The 14,769-nt window shown below is 40.4% G+C and overlaps 1 protein-coding gene across 11 annotated transcripts in view; it reads left to right on the top strand.

Annotated features, from left to right (window-relative positions):
• Window positions 1-14,769, top strand: part of CNNM2 (cyclin and CBS domain divalent metal cation transport mediator 2) — a 152,680-nt gene that overhangs the window by 90,497 nt on the left and 47,414 nt on the right. Inside the window, exons 2-4 of one of the 11 annotated variants that reach the window (XR_010935778.1) lie at window positions 4,077-4,171; window positions 13,396-13,507; window positions 13,666-13,876. The exons of 7 other annotated variants lie outside the window; for them this stretch is intronic. The gene's annotated coding sequence lies outside the window, so the exon portion shown is untranslated. Of the gene's footprint in view, window positions 1-4,076; window positions 4,172-5,076; window positions 5,419-13,395; window positions 13,877-14,769 lie in introns of those variants that run through there. 3 more of the 11 variants (XR_010935777.1, XR_010935779.1, XR_010935776.1) reach the window with 3 other exon arrangements.

The raw sequence follows: 14,769 nt of genomic DNA, 5'->3' as shown, positions 1-14,769 counted from the left end.
TGAAGATTTCATGTGAATCTTATCATGGGTACTGAGGCAGCCAAGATTCTAACTTTTCCACATATAAATAGACCTGTTAAACTGCAGTTTCTACCATGTCAGCTGGGCATGATGATTTGGAACTTTTCTTATTGGTTGTGGTTGTTGATTTTTAAATTCTTACATTAGGAATGATGGGGATGAATGCATAACTGCATGCATGTCAGGCTAGGGACTTAAGGTGAGAGAAGAGCTCTTTCAAGAGACCCATGTCCTAAAATTTATCGATTTCAATTTCATTTATATTTTGAATAAGTAATACATTCACATTTTTCAAAATTGAAAAGGCTCAAAGCAATAAAGTAGCTTCCTCCCATTCCTGACTACAAGTTGCCCAGCCATCCAGTTCTCCTCCGTAGAAGCAACCACCATATGACGTCTTAAAAAGATGAGATGACCTTTTAGATTATGCATCAGGTTAGAAAATAGTAGTGTAATAATAGTAGGAGGTGCTTAGTAAGTTAGTGATTCCTGTATACCAAGCATCACGCTGAATATTTGTATATAATTTAATACGTTGTCTTCTGTGTTCACACCTCTGTCTCCTCCCCCGCCTTGCCCCTTGTGGGCTGATGACCTTGCTGCTTTGTTTTCTGTAAACCATCTTCTCCCTCTCTCCTGTTATGGCTGGTATCCTTCTGTTATGATCTGGATTCAGTGGTGTTGGAACTGGCTCTTACTGGCTGGAAAGACCAATCGTGCTCATCTCTTCCCAACTCTTTGTTCAGTGACATCGTGTTGGTAATTTGGAATCAGTTGTGGTAAGAATATTCATACCCTGGAAACTAGCGAATGCTACATGCCAGGGCTGTTTTCCCCAGAGAGCTGGTTGTTATACATGTATGTATCAGCACCCCACGTGTGGATCCTCTCCCCTCTTACCTTTTAGTTGGTTCACTAAATAACAAAGTTAACTGAAATATGGAATTTAAAAAATTATATACATATCTTAAATATATTATTTTGAAAAAAGCATTTGCAACCCTTTGAAAAACTTAAAACTTTTGATTATGAAAATGTTCAAAAATACAGAGAAGTTAAAAACTGGTATAATGAATATTCATATACCTATCTCCTAGATTTGATAGTTCTTAATGTTTTTTTTAACCATTTCAAAGTAAATTGCCGACATCATGACAGTTGACCCTGAAATGTTCAGCATTACTTCTCGTACATCATCCTCATTCCATTATCACTAAGAAATTCATTGTTCCCCCAAGTCATTTACTACCCAGTCTATATTCGGATTTTCTAATTGTTATTTTCCCCAAATGTCATTTAGAATTGTTTTTTTCTAACATGGATTCAGTCAAGGTTTGTGCATTGCATTTGGTTGTTATGTCTCTTTTAAGCTAGAATAATCCCCCCCCTCAGTTTTTTCATGATGTTGAGTGTTTTCTACTCTTTATGTTTCGAACGTATATACAGAAATAGTAAAAATAGGCAATTAACCCCAATATAGTCATTGGTTCAATAATTATCAACATTTTGCCATATTTGCTTCACTTATCTTTTTTCTTTGCTTCTATTTTAAAAACAAATTCAAGACATGTCATTTTACCCCTTTCAACTCTTAAAAAAAAAAGACATATTCTTACGTAACCAAACTGGTGTCATAATGATACCAAACAGAATTAATAATGGTATTGACTTTTTATTTTTTTGCGGTACGCGGGCCTCTCACTGTTGTGGCCTCTCCCGTTGCGGAGCACAGGCTCCGGACACGCAGGCTCAGCGGCCATGGCTCACGGGCCCAGCCGCTCCGCGGCATGTGGGATCTTCCCGGACCGGGGCACGAACCTGTGTCCCCTGCATTGGCAGGCGGACTTTCAACCACTGTGCCACCAGGGAAGCCCCAATAATGGTATTGACTTTTTAAAGAAACCAAGCTAGTTCTTCGGTAGAGTATTCTACATTTTGGGTTTCTATGATTGTTTTCTCATTATTATCATTTAATTTCTCTGATCTCCTGTATTACCTATACACTGGAAATTAGATCCAAATTCTTAAACACTTTTGGCAAGAATATAGAGGATGAACTGTACTTCACAGCACATCACATCAGGTGGCACACAGTCTGGTTGTTCACTGTTAATAATGTTGAATCACTTGACTAAGGTGGCAACTATCAATCGTCTCCACTGTAAAGATGTTTCCCCCCTTCCACGGATCATCGTGGTAATTCATGGAGTGATACTTTGGTACCACATGAAAATTATTTTCTCCATCAACCTTTCCGTTAATGTTTAGCAGCCATTTATGTTCTTTGCCTGAATCAGTTTTCAACAGGCACTGGAAAATAGTATTGCTTTTCCTTTGAATGTGGGCTGATTTGTGTTCCCTGTAATGGTTGAAGGAGACCATCTAACATCTATATTATACCTTCTCTCAATTCTCTAAATTTGAGTTTTCTTTTTAAGTGGAATAAACCATACAAAGGATTTTTGAACAAACAATACAAAGTGCAGAATCATTAAAGATTTTTTTCCTCACTTTTCGTGATTCCCTTGCCCACTCCTAATTCAGTATAAGTTTTTGAGGTGTTTTTTTGGTTTGTTTTTTAATTGGAGTATAGTTGCTTTACACTGCTGTGTCAGTTTCTGCTGTACAGCAAAGTGAGTCAGCCATATGTATACATATATCCCCTCTTTTTTGGATTTCCTTCCCATTTAGGTCACCACAGAGCACCGAGTTCCCTGTGCTATACAGTAGGTTCTCATTTGTTATCTGTTTTATACATAGTACCATATATATGTCAATCCCAATCTCCCAATTCATCCTGTCCCCCCCTCCTTCCCCCTTGGTATCCATACGTTTGTTTTGAGGGTTTTTTATTTTTTATTTTTATTTATTTATTTATTTATTTAGGGCTGTGTTGGGTCTTCGTTTCTGTGCGAGGGCTTTCTCTAGTTGTGGCAAGCGGGGGCCACTCCTCATTGCGGTGCGCGGGCCTCTCACTATTGCGGCCTCTCCCGCTGCGCAGCACAGGCTCCAGACGCACAGGCTCAGCAGTTCTGGCTCACGGGCCCAGTCGCTCCGCGGCATGCGGGATCTTCCCGGACCAGGGCTCAAACCCGCGTCCCCTGCATTAACAGGCAGACTCTCAACCACTGTGCCACCAGGGAAGCCCCTGTTTTTTGTTTTTTAAAGCAACTTGGCTTTTACTGATTCTTTCCAGAGGATTCATTCTTTCCAGAGGATTCATTATAGTTTCCATAGAAACAGGAATTTCTTTTTATTGTCATGAGTTTCTATAATATTTAAATTGCAGCATCAAGTGCAGATGTCATAAATAGGTTTGGGAACAAAATAACCAATTCTTAGTAAACATTCTGTTTACTCTATGTGAGTACAGTGTGCAGAGTAGTAGTTTTACTAGCCAGAAGCTTTCAGTGTGCTGCGGGCCTCAGTTGGTGTGTTTCACAGGGAGATTGGGTGTGTCAGTTAACCAGCAAGTTGCCACATGGAGGTCCCTTGAGAGAGTCTACGATGTTATAATTTTACTTGTCTTTCACACTAGGCTCTTAGTTCCTTGACTGTGAAGACTAGTCTTATTTTTATGTGTTTGTTTTAATCCCTCATGCTTAGGACAGTGCCTAGCATGTAGTGAGTGCTCAATAAAAATATTTATTGAATGAATCCATGACCAGCACCAGAGGAGACCATATTGACCTCAAGTCAATTCTGATCTTAAACATAGTAATCGTCACAGTGTTTTTGCAAACGTCGGGGTTGGCATGGTTGTTGTATATAATTTATTCTTTCACTGGCTTTTCCTCTTCACGTTCCCTCAGTCTTTAAGTCTTTCTCTGCTCTGTGCCAGCTTCCTTCAATTTATGGTGTATGGTAGGCTACCTGTGTTCATTATGATCATTTCCAGTTTCCTGATCAAGATGCAAAAATGTGTAACAGTTCTGCTGCAATGGCGCTATGCACAAAGAGAGATGAGATTTCTAGGAGAATACAAAGTAGTTCCTTAGTTCTCTATTCTAGAGCTTAACCAATCCCAGGAACTGAAGTCTTCTGTTTCTTCACAGAGGAAATATGACAAAGGCAGTGGCTGTACAAGCTTCCTTCATGGGCCGCCCTCCCCACTGCCTCATCCAGTAAGCGGGAGCAACTACTTCTAGAGGTGAGAGGGGAGGGAGGACAATCTCCATAACCCATTTGAATCCACCCAGCTGCGAAGTTTTGGTTTTGAGAAACAGAGTGAACAATTTGTGGGGTTGCTATGCTGAAGAACTTTAAAACTAAGCCTGCATAGGATTGAATGCTCAGGTGATGTAAATTACCCTTTTCATAGAAGCCCATAGCCTCTATTTTAAAACAAGCAGCTTGTAGCTGAATATTCCCAGTGATCCCAAGTTCCTATTTCTATAGATATTAATAGTATTATACATCTTCATTTGAGATGATTATTAGCTTCCGGAACCAGGAGAAAGTTCATCAAGAATATAATCATTATCGTTTATTGCATACGTGCTATAAGCCAGGTACTGTGTTAAATTCTAAACTTTTTCATTCAATTTTCATGGAAACTTGGGATTTTTATCTCTATTTCACAGATGATTAAAGTGAGAGGCCAAGAGAGGGTAATTGACTTGTCTTTGGTTACACAGCTAGTGTGTAGCAGAACCAAAGGATCCAAACCCAGATCTAATTTTAGTTTAAGCCCTTAGTCACTGACATGATTCTCTGGGGTCCCAGCACACATATTTGAGCTCTGAAACTGACTTTTTAGGTGAGGGATTAGTGACCAAGGATGACCTAGGTTTTTCTGAATGTTGTCAGGAACCAAGGTGATGTTCTTATCAGGCAGTTGTACCTACTCCCAGAAAGCTTAAGACATCTTGTCATTTTGACCGAGGGGCAGATACCTCAAAAGGTGTTTGAAGAATCTTTGTGCAAGCAAATGAATGTTGACTTCTTTTGAACATTCATTCATTTACTAAGCTAATTTCATTTCTTTCTCTCTCTCTCTTTTTTTTTTTAACTTGACAAACCATCATATTTCAATATTTGAGTCTCGGTTTCCAGGCTGAATTCATGTTGTATATTTAAGAAGACAATGAAAATTCTTTGAAGATATTCTCAAGCCCAACAGGAAGGAGCACAGGGTTTGATTTGTACTTGTTTTTCAAGCTGGCTTCATCTGGGGACAAACTCTGTTGTAACTTTTCTAGAATTTGGTGCCAATAGGAGCTGAAATAATAAAATCAGTAAAATTAAATTAAATAGGAAATGAGAGTCTTTTATGTACCAGGCCTTAGATTAGGTAAGAACAATTGGTCACTCTTCTGGGAAACTGTTGCTAAAAATTACAATCAACTGGCAGTCACTGATTGGCCTCATTTACTGCATTGTGTCCCAGGAAGAAAAACAATCTCCTCTTATGACAAGAGCTTGCAGAGATAATACTGTTTTTTTCCCCCTAATCTTCATCCCCCTTCTCATTTTCTTATGATTAATTTGAGCTATTTATTCAGCGTTTATTGACAGAATTATATACCTGGCACCTTGCTAGCTTATGAGGCTTTAGGTATAAAGGAGAACTCTTGCCTTCAAGAATCTCACAATATAGTACAGGAGAGAGAATATTATAATACAGGATAATAAATCGTCTGGTGGAGCTAATGAAGGCTCTATGGAAGTGCTGAGACAGGACATCAAACCCAATTGGCATAGGTGAGGTTAGGAAGACTTCAAGGATGAGTCGATAGTTGAATTGTGTCCTTGAAGGAGAATCAGAGTAAAGGAGCCAAGGGAAAGAAGGTGTTCTTGGCAGAGGGAACCGTAAAATAGCACAGGAGAGTGACAGAAAGTGTTCTCTGACATTGAATGACCAAAGATGTAGGAGATGTAGGCTAGAGAAAGAGCTAGGGATCATGTCATGACAGCTTTGTAGGCCATACTGAAGTGTTTAAACTATCCCAAATGCAATGGGAAGCCATTAAAGAATGTTAAGCAGTAGAATAACACATTCAGATTTGCTTTTAAGAAAGATTACTATGGCATCAGGGAGGTGGCTTTGGGAGATTACATTAAAGTTAGAAAGAGAAGTTAGAAGGTTATTGCAGTTCAGAAGAGAAATATATATATATTTTTGTATAAATTTATTTACTTATATTTTTTATTTTTGGCCGTGTTGGGTCTTCGTTGCTGCGCATGGGCTTTCTCTAGTTGCGGTGAGCAGGGGCTGCTGTTTATTGTGGTGCGCGGGCTTCTCATTGCGGTGGCTTCTCTTGTTGCGGAGCACGGGCTCTAGGCGCAAGGGCTTCAGTAGTTGTGGCACATGGGCTCTAGTTGTGGCTCACGGGCTCTAGAGCGCAGGCTCAGTAGTTGTGGTGCACGGGCTTAGTTGCTCCACGGCATGTGGGATCTTCCCGGACCAGGGCTGGAACCCGTGTCCCCTGCATTGGCATGCTGATTCTCAACCACTGCGCTACCAGGGAAGTCCAGAAGAGAAATATTGAGGGCTTGTAACTAAGGTGAGCTGGTGTTGGGGATGCCTCGGAATATGGGAGCGATCCAATAGATATTTAGGAGGTGGTCTTAAATTTACAACTCAACAGCTTAACACAGTATATAACCAGTTTGCCATAGCAGGGTGAAACTAGAGAAAAAGGAGGAATCTAAGATGACTCCCACAGTTTCACACTTGATATATTCTGGTACCATTAGTCAGAAAGAGGAATGGAAGTGAAGGAACAAGTTTGGTAAAGAAGATGATAGATTTAGTTTGGGGCGTGTTGAACTTGAGATGCTCATAGGACAAGTGAAGAGGATCAAGTAGGCAATTGGAATATTTTTATCTCTGAAGTTTAGGAGAGAAGATTAGACTGGGGATGGTGGTAGTATATAGATTTGATCCTTTTCAGTCTTTGTGTTCTGTCTACTTTTGTTACATTTACTTGATTAGTATGTAGTGAAAAGCAGATTTACCATAAAACTAATTAACCTTAAACTTAAATGCTTCTCACATGCATGGGCCCTAGCCAGATGTGTTTATTTACATGGTCATGTGTTTTTGTAAAATTTGCAAAATCCAGATATTTTAACTACAATTGATCAAAATTTCTCTCTTGGCATTTTTAATTACCCTCTTTCACTCTTTGTCTCTAATGTTGGAATGGTCCCAGGCGTTTTTTGGAATCTAGCTGTGGGGAGGTTGAGCTGAGGATACATTTAGTTTGGGTTTGCAGTCACTTCAATGTATAGTTATTGCTAGCCATCCCAGTGTAGGAATGACCTCGAGAGATACTCCTCCACGGTGCCAGCTCACCTGGTATTGTGACACAAAGGTACAAAACCAGCATTGTATTGAGATACCAGTGCCAGAGGTGTTAAGACACATTGGTATCATGGAAACAGAAGAGGATGAAATGTACAAAGCCAGAAACTGGTCAGTAGAAAAACTTCTGATGGTGTCTTAGCCTGAACATTGGCCTGATACAAAGGCTTGTGTGCTGGGACGTTTATTTGGAATAGGATCCCAGGGAGCAGGAGTTCAGGACAAGGGAAGTGAAATGGGAAGGAAGGGAAGAAAATTCAAGGATGTGGTAGTGTGTTAACTTCGGCTACAGGCAACAGGTGTTCTTTCCTACCTAGGACTTCTATTTTTGAAAATATTTATGTATTTATTTGGCTGCGCCGGGTCTTAGTTGTTGCACTCGGGATCTTTTAGTTGTGGCACACGGGATCTTTTAGTTGTGGCATGCAGGATCTTTAGTTGCAGCACACGGGATCTTTAGTTGCGGCATGTGAACTCTTACTTGCGGCATGTGGGATCTGGTTCCCTGACCTGGGATCAAACCCTGGCCCCCTGCATTGGGAGTATGGAGTCTTAGCCACTGGACCACCAGGGAAGTCCCCTACCTAGGACGTTTAAAGGAGCCTTGTGAGATGCTCTCAGAATGGTGCTTGAATACAGAGGGGGACGTATTTTCCCATGGGCATTATTTCCTTCTCGGTTTAGGAGGAGTACCAAGGCAGAAGTGAGAGATGCAGTGAGCTGGGCCGTGAGCTGTATATGAGATGATGTCTGTTTGCACTGGTCACACGGGCATGAAGCCGATCTGAGCCTGTGTGGAACTGGTCGCTGCGGCAGTGGAAGGGGTGAAAGGGGGTGAGCAATGGGACCGAGAGGATTTTGAAGCGGTGCTTAGGGGGCATCTAATGTTGACAGAGGATTCTGTTCTCATTCATTCCTAGGCAAACATTCTCTCGTTAGAATTATGTACAATAATGTAGTGCATGTGGTTATAAATCTCCATTCTTTTTTACTTTTTGATGACAGTCACACAAAATAGACTTTATCAGAATTATTGTTTGTAGGACACAAACTTTTGATGGTTACAAATTTCAGTCAACAAGCTACTGTTAGCTGTTTCCCCTGTAGAATGTTTGGTCCTGTCCAAAACGTCCTGAGCATATTTGGTCCATGCCAAATGGTTTTGGACAAGACTGAATATCAAGGATATCTTACGGGCATTTTGGATGGGACCAAACATCTGCTAACCAACTATTGCTTGCCAGAATTTTCCTATACATATACAATTTATACAAATAGGATCATACTATGTAAAATATTCCAGTTTTTTTTTCCTTAATCTATTTTGGGTAACTTTTCGTAACAATTTAGGGAGATCTACTTTGATCCTGTTTTAATGGCTGCATAGTATTCCATTGTATGGATTTACGAGAACTTATTCAACCAGGCTTCTCTACTGATGGATGTTTTTCCTTATAGAAATACAAAAACCTGGGACTTCCCTGGTGGTCCAGTGGTTAAGACTCTGTGCTCCCAATGCAGGGGGCCCGGGTTTGATCCCTGGTCGGGGAACTAGATCCCATATGCTGCAACTAAGAGTTAGCATGCTGCAACTAAAGATCCCTCATGCCGCAACTAAAGATTCCACATGCCACAATGAAGATCAAAGATCACGCATGCTGCAACTAAGACCAGGCACAGCCAAATTAATTAATTAAAAAAAAGAAATACAAAAACTTCTTTCTTTTGTCTCTGACACATTTTTAAGAGATACTGGGAGGAAAGATAGATAATGGGAGTGGTGAGAAGGAATTGTGAAGGAATTTTAAACAGAAAATGTTTGGTTTTTAAAGTCATCTGATGTATCTTTTTTTTTTTTTTTTTTTTGCGGTACGCGGGCCTCTCACTGTTGTGGACTCTCCCGTTGCGGAGCACAGGCTCCGGACGCATAGGCTCAGCGGCCATGGCTCATGGGCCCAGCCGCTCCGCGGCATGTGGGATCTTCCCAGACTGGGGCATGAACCCGTGTCCCCTGTATCGGCAGGTGGACTCTCAACCACTGCACCACCAGGGAAGCCCTGATGTATCATTTTTTCTCTTCTGTGGTGACGAAGTGCTTGAGGTTTCTAGGGACAGGAAAAAGAAGAGTAAAATGCTAGGACTTCTATTATCTCAGGTCAGCAAGAAAAATACTCATTATTTTTGCTCCCTTTATATTTTTTCAAGTTTATTATTTGCTCAAAATTTGCAGATGGGATTAATGCACTGGATGAGAATTTGAACTAGATGACTTTTCATTTTTCCCTGCAACTCCAGGACTCAGTGATATTTTGATCATTTTGATAGCCCTTTCCCCTCATATCATGTGATTATTAACTATATGATAATACATAACTATTAACTTATATTAATTGTATAATAATTTAAAATAGCAATTCCATTTCCTCATTACAACTCGAGGTCATCAGGAAGGACTTCTGAAAAGAGGAGACTTTAGTAAGAAAAGGGGATAAGGTTTTCCTTAATAAAACCAGCCTTTAGTTTTCCCTTTAAGCAGGTTTTAAAAGAAGAGATGACCTCACCTCTCTCCTTAAAATGCCTGCTCCTAAGGCAAATGTTGTAAGGGGTGGTTTTGTCTGTAGTGTCTTTTGGCACGTCATCTGGACTTAGGTAATTTTTTTTTTTTTTGAAAAGTTAAAAATTCCTTAAGTTTTTATTCCTGGTACGACTACCACAATTTATAGGGCAATATACCTGATGTAATGAAAAGAAAAAGACAAAGCTACAACAAATAAAAGACCTCAGGAATGTACATCTAACTGACACTACATTGCATTAATCAATAGCTGCACTTTTTGCAAACTGTGGCTATGACAGTCCTGAACAAGAAGGGTTTCCTGTTTAAGCTGCAGTAACTTTCTGACTGTGGATCATCGTTCCTTCTGTGGCAGATTTTTACAGTTCCTGTAATGCATTTGGGACGACTGTCTCAAAGTAACCTGCAGCTTTCCTGACAACTCCTCACTCTCTCTCCTGCTAAGAACTGTAGCCCTTTTCTTCCGAGTTTTTAGAACTTTCTGCTACCATATCCATGGACTTAGGTAATTTTTATTCACTGTATAACAAGAGAACCATGTTTTTATGTCTGCTTTGTCTAATTACCGATCTTGCCTCCTTGTGTTGTAGAAATCATCCAAGAAATTAGTTCAGTTGATGTTAAGAGTTTTGGACTGCAAAGCAAAGTTCTAAATGTTACTGATCCAAAGACTAAGACCCAAGGAAGGAACAGAAGAGCAAATCATAAAATTAAAACACTGATAGTTGGCCTTACCTTAGCAATGGAAGTATATTTCCCTTTTTTGAATCTCCTGTTACTGGGTTTGTTGGGCAATTACTAATATTTTGGGCTGTTACCTCACTAAGATGGTCAGTCCTTATTTATCATCCTTATGAAAGCTACAAGTCTAAAGGAAAGACAGAAATAGACTCATTGGTTCTAAAATAAGCCCCGCAGTTTTATAGAACTACTTATCTCTTGGGAAAGATGGGAAGGTTCCCATCATCTCAGCCTGAAAGCCATCCTTTGTCTTAGCCACGTTTTCCATTGCTGATCATTTACTAGGAAAACATTCCAGTGAGTGTACAGTGAGTGGTACAGACCACGAAAAAAGATGAAGTGGAGATGCCCGGCATGCCTCACTATTTATAAGAAAATATTTCCCCAAAAGATGGGAAAATCCAAGTCTTTAAATACTCTGGGAGAGGAGAATAATGGAAAAAACTCTTCAGTTTCTATCCTGTTGGTTCATAAGATTTTTCTCACAAATCATTTGGACAGGCCATTAAGCAAGTCACATAGTGACTGGAATCTTCTATTAATTGCCTCACTTTGGGTTTCTGGCTAACGTATCTGGCAGCAAGACTGAAGAACAAGCAAAAGAGAATGAACAGCTGGTGGTGGTGTGGGAATGTGAGGCCATCTATTATTTGTGGCCTGGAATCCTGGGTTAGGTGGGAGGACCACAGGGCTGTCCTTAATAGGATAATCCACGTGGATGGTTTAGTAAGTAAATGATTTGGCTTCTTGTCTTTAAATACAATCGCAGTTTAGTCTAGGTTAATTTTTTGTTCTGAAAATTTAGTTTCCTTGCTATTTCTACCAGGAAGTTCATTCAGCAGGTCTCTCTGGAATTTAGTGCATATATTACTACATAATATTAGTTTGTCTTCCTAGACAATCAGTCACCCATGGTCTTGGGTTTGGGAAATATTACTTAGTCTAATCCTAGTCTAATCCTGGTTTTTCTTTTTGGCCACGCCACGTGGCTTGAGGGATCTTAGTTCCCCAACCAGAGATTGAATCTGCGCCCTGGGCAGTGAGAGTGCTGAGTCCCAACCGCTGGACTGCCAGGGAATTCCCTAATCCTAGTTTTCCTTTGGTATCTGCCTTCTGAATCCCTTTGTGGTGTGGATCCTGAGTAGGTCAGTCATGGTTCAACAAGCAGAACCAGTAGAAGACAGATACCACATTCATTAAGGAATTTTCTTAAAAGGGGCAAGCTTATGTAATTGCAGAGGCCGTCCAAGAGAAAGTACAGAGTTTGTAAGGCAGGCCATGAGGGAGGGAAGGTCATGAGCAGGTGGAAACCCCACGGGTGTGGTCTGCAGCAGCTTTCGACAGGTGGAACGTCTCCTCTCTCTCTGAAAGCCTTCACCCTGCTTTTAAGGCCTTCAGTAGATTGAGCCCGTCCCACCCAGGATAGCTACCCTTAAAGTCGACCCATTAGGGACTTTAACTACATCTGCAAAATCCCATCCTAGCAGCACCTAGATTCACGTTTAATTGAATTACTGAGGGCTGTTACCTATCCAAGTTGACACGTCAAAAATCCATCACATTCAGAGAAGCCAGAGGAGCTGCCTGGAAAATACTGCCGCAGAGGTGCTTCTGCAGACATTTATTAAATCAGGGCTGGTATCTCTGCTGCTTTTTATAAGCAGTCCCATCTGAGCATTCACAGTTGTAGAACTGCCTGCTGTGTGCCTCAACCAGGGGAGCCTGGTTAGTTAATCTTGTGAGGACTGAAGCCCACTCTTGAGTTTTCAGAAGTTGCATGTAAAACAGGTTTTTGTTGACTGAAAAATGTTTTCCTACTGATCACCATTTTGTGAGTTTTAAAATATTTGTTTACACTTAAAAGCTAAAGCTTAAGAGCCACTGTCAGTGGAAAACTAAGCACTTACTTTACCAGAGAAGCTATTAACATGGTTTGTTCTGGGGGTTGGAAAGGGAAGGGAGTGTGGCTGTAAAAGGGCAACGGGAGGGGTCCTTGTGGTGATGGAAATGTTCTGTACGTTAGTGTGTTGATGTCAGTGTACTGGTTAAGGTGTGCTGTCACACAATTTGGTTTTGCAAGATGCTCCCAAAAGTATGTGGAATCTTGGGTGAAAACACATGAGACCTTTCTGTTATTTCTTACAACGGCATAAGAATGCACAGTTATTTCAAAATAAAATTCTATTAAAAATGATCCATTTTATAAGGCAGTCCTTTTATAATATGATTAATCTTTTTCTAATCTGTCTTTTAAAAATAGTCATGTTTTCTTAAGGAGGTAGACATGTATATATCTTAGCCCTATGCTCGAATAAACTACATACTCAATATATATTTGAGTGGATGAAAGTATGCCTGATGGGAAAATTGTAGGTGATAGATGATTTTTTACAAAACATTTTTATATTAAACACAACATAGAAGCTTAAATTCTTAGATGAAATATTGAGCATACTGTAAAAGACGGAGTCTTCACTCTGTAATAATGATGACCGAGAAAAGATGTGATTTACTACCTCAAAAAATAAGGCCAGACGTAACCTAAAACATAGGTCTAGAGGAAACTTCTAGAAATGTGCAGGAGGTAGTTAGCTGTAGGACAAATACTATTTTAGCCTGGAAAGTTGTATAGACTGAAGGTAAAACTACTTTCGAAGGATTCAGATAAGTGTGTGGATTCGCTCATTTAGTGAATATTTGCGTGCCTCTGAGGTGCCGGGCAGCTATCTGTAGTTTTCATGTATTTCAGGAACTTTTCCAGATGTAAATGCTGATGTCCTTGAAGGCAGCCACACCTTCCCCAAATCTCCATGGGTACAGCTGTCAAAATCTGAGAACCACGTGGATTGGATTTTCTCAGTGTATGTTTCTAATCTTACTGCATCAGAGATATTTATGGAGAAGTGAAATTCAACCAGTCAAAAATAATAGTAACATTCTAAAGATATCTACAAACATAATTCTTTTAAACATTGATTGTCTTAAAAGATATGTTCAACCTAATGTTTTTCTCTTTCAGGTATTTCTTTTTTTTTAAAATATTTATTTATTTATTTGGCTGTGCCAGGTCTTAGTTGCGACACGCGGGATCTTCGTTGCTTCGTGCGGGACCTTTTTTTTGTTTTAGTCGCGGCATTCGGGATCTGGTTCCCTGACCAGGGATCGAACCCGGGCCCCCTGCATTGGGAGCATGGCGTCTTAGCCACTGGACCACCAAGGAAGTCCCTCAGGTATTTCTATTTTAGGGATACAGAATAAGAAACTACAGTTAAGAATGGGCAGGTGGGACCAAACTTAGTTTAAATGTTAAGAAACAGGTATTTATAGCAAATAGAAGGAAGCCTGGGACAATCAGAGAGGTAACCTCCAGGGAGCAGCATTGAGACTGGGCCCTAGTAAACTCAACCTAGGTGCTCCGACTCCTGGGGGCTCCCTGCTCTGTGCCCAGGTCTCTGCAGTCAACCTTCAGGGAAGGCATAGGCTTTGCTTCTGTTTTTTTTAAGTCCCTTAGAGGCTGAGCACCTCCGTGAATGATTGCCCTTCTTACTTTCAGAGCTTGGTCAACGAATTTCCCTGAAAGCGGTTATAATCTAAATTAGTAGATAAATTCGGGTTCTACCCAGGAAACGGCCCTATTAAGAAATACTGTCTGCATCAAAAACTCCTACCCTCACCCCCCAAAATTAGATTATTTTTTAGGAAACCATGATTCCATATTCCACCCTAGTAAACCTCCTGGCAGATGTGACCTAACTGGGAGTGTCGATGACTGAGGAACCCCACATACCTGGAGCTGAGAAGCTGTCCTGCTAGGGAGATCTGGTCAGCCACTTAGCTGGTGGCCACTGGAATTTTTAGAAGTAGTAAAACTTCTGATAAAAGAGGGCTTTTGTCTCCTGGAATAGCAACAGTTATCATCACTTAAAACCAGTGTATTTCTATATACAGCAAGTGCTTCTATAGATATACTCCTGAATTATTTATACAGGACTATTTTAAGATCTGTGTCACATTTTTCTGGTGTATTTTATGGTGGGAAAATTCAGTTGGAAAAAATGCACTTAGCTGTGGCTGGGATGGTGAGGTAAAATAAGTACTTAAAAAACATGAAGGTTGTGGGTTT

The sequence above is a fragment of the Pseudorca crassidens genome, chromosome 16, assembly GCF_039906515.1.
Source record: "Pseudorca crassidens isolate mPseCra1 chromosome 16, mPseCra1.hap1, whole genome shotgun sequence".
NCBI classification, from domain to species: domain Eukaryota; kingdom Metazoa; phylum Chordata; class Mammalia; order Artiodactyla; family Delphinidae; genus Pseudorca; species Pseudorca crassidens.
The sequence above is the reverse complement of the archived record's forward strand: the minus strand, read 5'-3'. Positions and strand labels throughout refer to the sequence as shown.